Raw genomic sequence first — 8,400 nt, 5'->3', positions numbered from 1 at the left:
TTAGGTAAGATGTGTGCTTCCATTTCAGTTTCAGCAATCCCTTCACTCGATTGGGATGTTCTCTTTTGTTCTGGGCGGCAAGTGCAGTAACTCTAACAACGGGCATATTTTGTAGTATTAAAAACATATTTATACCGACTTCATCAGGCTCAGAAAATTCTTCACAAAGAATGGCCTTCTCAGCTGCCATAGTTGCAACTCTTGCGTCATCAGAACAGTGTGTTCAACGCATCACTGTTTCTGTTTAAAAAACGTTGTGCAACGTTTTGTCGGGGCTGAACGCAGCCCTGAACTCCAAACCAGAGGTGTCAAAAGTATTCACATTCATTACTCAGGTAGAAGTATAGATACTAGGGTTTAAAAAGACTTCTGTAGAAGTTGAAGTATCAACTCAAGCTTTTTACTTAAGTAAAAGTATAAAAGTACTGGTTTCAAAACTACTTAAAGTATAAAAGTAAAAGTAATGTAAGGAAAAAAATGCCATTAAGGACAAAAGCTTAGGCCGCGCCACAGGGGCCTATATAGTGCACTACCCCAGCTCAAAAAAACACATTTTTCTAAAGGCCATAATGACTATAATTATATTAAAATGTTGATGTTGAAAAATTTGGGATGATGCACTAGGGGGCTACTGTTTCAGCCATATATATGCCCATAGAAAATTAATTTTCTAAATAAATAAGCTAAATAAGCGGAGGAATCAGGAAATTAATAGGATAATGTATTAAGGTTTTTAGTCTATATTGACCTTAACAATACGTAAATTAATTAATTCTGTAATGTTACAAATAACTAATAAAGACATGGTGGCAGTTTAACAGAGACTTAACTTTACTCCGCTCATAGTGCAATGCAGTAGTGCAATACTGTCTTGTTCCTTGCTTTTTGAAGAAGCCAAACACATGTCTGCATCTTTCATTAAAGGGATATAGTTCACCCAAAAATGAAAATCATTTACTTTCAATCCTGTATGAATTTATTTCTTCTGCTGAACACAAAAGAAGATATTTTGAAGAATGTCGATAACCAGACAGTGGATGGACCCCATTGACTTCCATAGTAGGAAAAAAAAAAATACTATGGAAGTCAATGGCTACCATCAACTGTCTGGTTATCGACATTCTTCAAAATATCTTCTTTTGTGTTCAGCAGAAGAAAGAAACTGGTTTGAAACAACTCGAGAGTGAGTAAATGATGACAGAATTTTCATTTTTAACTAAGTGAACTAATCATTTAACAGAAATTAACTGTTGGCATATGTTTCACATCAATTCTGTCCAGTTTGTCCTGTTGGACACGACACACAGCAATACTGTCAAGTGTCACTTGTGACCATTGCTCTGAGCCATGTTTACAGTGTCCTAAGAGCACTGAAACTTCTTTCAGTCCAGCTGATGAGACTGGGATGATTTGATCAACATGCCTCTCATTTCAACAAGACCAGCCTTCAACAGACCAAGAAATGTTATTCTTTCATGTTTTATGGGGACTTTCCATAGACATAATGATTTTTATACTGTACAAACAAACTGTGTATTCTAGCCCCCAATAGAGAGCCTAAGTCCCACCCCTTCCGGTCGACCACCATGGGACCTTATTTCGGAAAAATATTGTATGGTAGTCAATGGCGAGAGACAACAAATATTTTGATCTCGTTTGAATTGTGCCCTGATTTACACATATGATGTTTGTCAATTTAAAAGATACATTTTAAAGTCAAGAAAGTCGCAGCTTGATGTAAAACTGCTGAGGTATAAGACTGTGAAAATACGTAATTACAAAGACTACAAACCCAGAAGGCGCACATGCGACGTCATACCTTTTCTCTCAATGAATGAAGCTAACTTTACTGAAGCTAACGTCTGTCATTTTTTCTATAGTCTTACATTATAATCGTAACGTTACGCCGTCATGCCTGAGTGTTTTGAGCCAGAATACACACATACGAGCAACGGATCTTGTGACGTACATAGTGCGAGACGAGAGATGTAGTTCATTGAGCGATTTTCACATAAAACTAAACGTTACTCTTCTGTTTTATGACAAACTGCGACTTTCTTGACTTTCATAATTACCTTTTAAATTGACAAACATCATATGTGTAGTTCAGGGCACAGTTCAGACGGAATAAAAAGATAAGTTATCTCTCGCCATTGACTTCCATACATATTTTTTCCGAAATAAGGTCCCATGAGCCGGAAGCGGAGGGGCGGGACTTAGGCTCTCTATAGACTAACCTTACCTATCACAGAAAACTGTCTGCATTTTTACATTTTCAAAATACAAAAGTCTGATTTATAAGCTAAAAAAAAAAAATCCCCACAAGGATTTCGGATATTGACATCTTTGTGGGGATATTTTGACCCTATAATGTAGTTGCGCTCTCTCTCTCTCTCTCTCTCTCTCTCTCTCTCTCACACACACACACAACACTCACACTCTCTCTCGCACACACACACACACACACACTAACGATTATGTTAGTGTTATGTTACGATTGTCATTATATTGTAAAAACGTCTGTCCCCAAATCAATATTTGACGCGATTTGCCCCGTATTCTTGAGCACAGAACTGTTGATTTGTCCCTCGCTTACCGCATCTAGGTTTCCTTAGGACTCGGAGGAGTTTTGGCGCTTCGCACAACCAAATGTGACTACAGCCTCTCACAAGTTAGAAAGAAAACACAGAGCCAATCAGTTTAGCGATGTGTGTTCAGGAGGCGGGACTCAGATCTATTACCCGTTTGTGTAATTGGCCAATTTTTTTTTAACGACGACAAGCCGGAATGAAAACAAGCCGAAATGAACTAGGAGTAACGAGGCTATTTTTAAAATGTAAGGAGTAGAAAGTACAGATAATTGCGTGAAAATGTAAGGAGTAGACGTAAAAAGTCGTCTGAAAAATAATTACTCCAGTAAAGTATAGATACCCAAAATTTCTACTTAAGTAATGTAACAAAGTATTTGTACTTCGTTACTTGACACCTCTGCTCCAAACTGAATGTCAGAATGGGAAAGAAAGGTGATTTAAGCTATTTTGAGCGTGGCATGGTTGTTGGTGCCAGACGGGCCGGTCTGAGTATTTCACAATCTGCTCAGTTACTGGGATTTTCACGCACAACCATTTCTAGGGTTTACAAAGAATGGTGTGAAAATGGAAAAACATCCAGTATGCGGCAGTCCTGTGGGCGAAAATGTCTTGTTGATGCTAGAGGTCAGAGGAGAATGGGCCGACTGATTCAAGCTGATAGAAGAGCAACTTTGACTGAAATAACCACTCGTTACAACCGAGGTATGCAGCAAAGCATTTGTGAAGCCACAACACGCACAACCTTGAGGCGGATGGGCTACAACAGCAGAAGACCCCACCGGGTACCGCTCATCTTCACTACAAATAGGAAAAAGAGGCTACAATTTGCACGAGCTCACCAAAATTGGACAGTTGAAGACTGGAAAAATGTTGCCTGGTCTGATGAGTCTCGATTTCTGTTGAGACATTCAGATGGTAGAGTCAGAATTTGGCGTAAACAGAATGAGAACATGGATCCATCATGCCTTGTTACCACTGTGCAGGCTGGTGGTGGTGGTGTAATGGTGTGGGGGATGTTTTCTTGGCACACTTTAGGCCCCTTAGTGCCAATTGGGTATCGTTTAAATGCCACGGCCTACCTGAGCATTGTTTCTGACCATGTCCATCCCTTTATGACCACCATGTACCCATCCTCTGATGGCTACTTCCAGCAGGATAATGCACCATGTCACAAAGCTCGAATCATTTCAAATTGGTTTCTTGAACATGACAATGAGTTCACTGTACTAAAATGGCCCCCACAGTCACCAGATCTCAACCAAATAGAGCATCTTTGGGATGTGGTGGAACGGGAGCTTCGTTCCCTGGATGTGCATCCCACAAATCTCCATCAACTGCAAGATGCTATCCTATCAATATGGGCCAACATTTCTAAAGAATGCTTTCAGCACGTTGTTGAATCAATGCCACGTAGAATTAATGCAGTTCTGAAGGCGAAAGGGGGTCAAACACAGTATTAGTTTGGTGTTCCTAATAATCCTTTATGGATTATTATATACAATAGTGTATATACAAATAGAAAACCAGGTCAGATCATTGGTGATATAACATTTTAGGTTTAATATGTGACCCTGGATCACAAAACCAGTCACAAGTTGCACGGGTATATTTGTTGCAATAGCCAACAATACATTGTCTGGGTCAAAATTATCGATTTTTCTTTTAAGCCAAAAATCATTAGGATATTAGGCTAAGTAAAGATCATGTTCCATGAAGATATTTTGTATACATTTTCTACCATAAATATATAAAACATTTATCTTTGTGAGTGAATGCACAATCGCAAACATAAATGGACAACTTTAAAGGCGATTTTCTCAATGTTTCAATTATTATTATTTTTTTGCACCCTCAGATTCCAGACGTTCAAATAGTTGTATCTCGGTAAAATTGCCCTGTCGTAACAAACCATACATCAATGGAAAGCTTATATATTCAGCTTTTAGATGATGTATTAAAGCTCAATTTCCAAAAATTTAACTATGTGACTGGTTTTGTGGTCCAGGGTCACATATCATGATGATCTGAGTCTTGCGTAAACAGTTGCATGTATAGAAAGTACGTGCTGCCCTCTACAGGCCAAAATATACAAGAGCAAGTCTCTTTCTGAAGGTCAAGCATGCATCATCTGTCCTCTTATTTAAATGAATATATTTTCCGAAATCTCTTAACAGTGCATCTTCCTTTTTTCTTTCATTGTTGTTTTTCTAGGTTTGCCTCTAGAAAAGGGGGGGAGAATAAGGCCTGTAAAAAATACTGTTCATTTATTTTAATATTTTTAAAAATGTCACCAGTTTCAGTTCCTTTACTGTAGCTCCCATACCATGTTATACATTCAAACTAAAGTATTACCCACTTATTTTCTGGCCTTGCAAAAATAAATGCACAGTTAAACATTTCATTATGCAGAGATGAAAGGAATCACAAATAATGATAATAATAAAAACACTGCAACGTTTTAATGCATTCAAGTATCCAAGTATTTCAGAACGGGCTGCTTTAGCAGCTAAGTTTCAAATCATATCAGTGGCCAAAAAAGCATTATCTTACATGGAGCAATGTCAAGATCACATGACCAGCTAGAATCTACTCACTTTTTTGGGTATGTTTGCACTGTAGCCTCATTCCCATAATTCCTTTAGTAAACCGACTGCTTAAAAGAAGCAGACATTGCATGCAATCTTTTTAAGTGTTAACCCTGCAGCAAAAATGTTCTTCATCTCATTCCGGGTATTAAAAGATATAAAACTTGTATGTTATCAGCTCTGATGTCACAGATAATATCAACTTCAATGTTTGTAGGTTATCCGTATGGTAGCCGACCTGAAGAAGAAAGTTCAGCTCTGAGATCAAACCCTTCACACTTCAGAGAGCTGGATCTGCTACAATCACCTCAATCTCGGCTGTCTGATCTACTGAAGCATCCAGATCCTGTCAACTAAAGAAGCTCAAGTATGTTGGACATTAAAGTCACCATGAAATTGACTATTCTTATTTTTATGGAAGATTGCAGTATTTATTATAAATGATTTATCCGTGCACATCATTTTTTTATTTAAATGAATGTGCCTTCGTAATCTTTAATCAAAATAACTTCCCCTCCCTCTTGTAGAGACATCTCTTCTCTGATGTTGAAGGCGGGGCAACCTGTCACTCACATGAGATCCACCAATAGCAAACAACAAACATCAAACATCCAATCAATTCCCCATGAACAAATCAAGTCCTGCCCTACTTTTTTCTTGTTCGAGAAGACGTTTCACACAGATGTATAATAATTCTGTTTCATGTATCGCAAATTACGTTTCATGCCAAATGAAACTCCTAATAAAGATAAAATAAATAAAAATAAAAATAAAACTATGCAATTGGTCAGGGCCGGCCAGATAGAAGTGGCTCTTAAAAATCATTCATGCAGTGTAAAGGCCCATTCACACCAAGAATGATAACTGTAAAAATAACTAAAGATAACTATATTAGCGTCCACACCACGACGATATCGTTCTGCACACAGTTTTGTCGTCTGCCGCTTGAAATGCTCAAGCTCTTTAAAGCAGGATGGAGGATGATTGGCTGTCATTGTTTTTATTATTCATCAACTGGAGAAAAATCATTCGGAAAGTGATTCCAATGATATCGTTCCTCTGTGCTGTTATAGTTGTGTGGACTATGCTATTCTTTTATGTTTAGAGCGATTTTTAGAACTATATATTTATCGTATTTATCGCTATAATTATCACACTGAACGGGCCTTAAAGACTTAAACGGGCCTTAAACCTGTTCATCTTTCGTTTATCTTCGGAACACAAATTAATATCTCTTTGATGAAATCTGAGAGCTTTCTGATCCTCCATTGACAGTCTACGCAACTACCACATTGACGCTTTAAAAACGTACCAAAAATTAGAGATCGTAAAACTAATACATATAAATGTAGTGGTTTAGTCAAAATTTTCTGAAGAGACTCGATCGCTTATATGATGAACAGATTGAATTTAGGCTTTTATTCACATAAACATTTATCAACTCACACATCAGCTGTGGTAAACAGAAGCTCAAACATGTTCACTTGAAGAACCAATGAGGTTCATTCTTGTGTTACGCAGCACGTTTGAGCTTCGGCAAGAACCAGTGAGGTTCATTCTTGTGTTACGCAGCACGTTTGAGCTTCTGCAAGAACCAATGAGGTTCATTCTCGTGTTACGCAGCACGTTTGAGCCTCTGCAAGAACCAATGAGGTTCATTCTCGTGTTACGCAGCACGTTTGAGCTTCTGCAAGAACCAATGAGGTTCATTCTCATGTTACGCAGCACGTTTGAGCTTCGGCAAGAACCAATGAGGTTCATTCTCGTGTTACGCAGTACGTTTGAGCTTCGTTTGAGCTTCGGCAAGAACCAATGGGGTTCATTCTCGTGTTACACAGCACGTTTGAGCTTCGGCAAGAACCAATGAGGTTCATTCTCATGTTACGCAGCACGTTTGAGCTTCGGCAAGAACCAATGAGGTTCATTCTCGTGTTACGCAGTACGTTTGAGCTTCGTTTGAGCTTCGGCAAGAACCAATGGGGTTCATTCTCGTGTTACACAGCACGTTTGAGCTTCGGCAAGAACCAATGGGGTTCATTCTCGTGTTACGCAGCACGTTGGAGCTTCTGCAAGAACCAATGAGGTTCATTCTCGTGTTACGCAGCACGTTTGAGCTTCTGCAAGAACCAATGAGGTTCATTCTCGTGTTACGCAGCACGTTTGAGCTTCTGCAAGAACCAATGAGGTTCATTCTCATGTTACGCAGCACGTTTGAGCTTCGGCAAGAACCAGTGAGGTTCATTCTCGTGTTACGCAGTACGTTTGAGCTTCGTTTGAGCTTCGGCAAGAACCAATGGGGTTCATTCTCGTGTTACACAGCACGTTTGAGCTTCGGCAAGAACCAATGGGGTTCATTCTCGTGTTACACAGCACGTTTGAGCTTCGGCAAGAACCAATGGGGTTCATTCTCGTGTTACGCAGCACGTTGGAGCTTCGGCAAAACCAATGAGGTTTGTTTTCGCCCATCAAGCAGGTTCGGTTAAGCTTCTGTTAATGTTCGCTAATCAATGTTTATATGTTTAAAAAAAGCTTAAATTAAATTTGTTCATCATTTAAAGCGATTGAGTCTCTTCAGAAAATTTGGTTACTATTAGTTACTAAACCGCTCAATTCATATGGATTAGTTTTACAATCTCTTTATGAACTTTTTTAAGCTTCAAAGTGGTAGTTGCGTAGCTGTCAATGGAGGGACAAGAACTGGCTCAGATTTCATCAAAAAGACCTTAATTTGTGTTCCGAAGATGAACGAAAAAGTCTTACCGGTTTGGAACGACATGAGAGTAATTAATGACAAAATTTTCATTTTTGAGTGAACTAACCATTTAAGTCATTGTTTTCAGCAGGCTGTAGATCATTTGTGGATCATGTACATTCAAAACCACTTTATCTGGTACACTTTTCCAACAGGATATGACCCTCCGAAACACTTGAATCCCTTGTGACCCGGATTCAGCAAAGTGCTCGAAACTTTCCAGGGAGATTTTGCTCCATGATGACGCCATTCATGCCACAAATCTGCCGTTCCACCTCAAACCAAAGGTGCTCTATAGAACTTAGATCTCATGACTGTGGAGGTCATTGGAATACAAGGAGCTCATTGTGGAAATAGTTTGGGATGACGTATGCTTTGTGACATTTAGCTGGCCATCAAAACATAATGCTAAATTGGATTTATGGATCCATGCATTTTATGCCATAATTTCGGCTATCTGTCAGTCATGGTT

The sequence above is a fragment of the Squalius cephalus genome, assembly GCF_949319135.1.
Source record: "Squalius cephalus genome assembly, chromosome: 18".
Lineage (NCBI taxonomy): Eukaryota > Metazoa > Chordata > Actinopteri > Cypriniformes > Leuciscidae > Squalius > Squalius cephalus.
Note: the sequence above shows the minus strand (reverse complement) of the source record.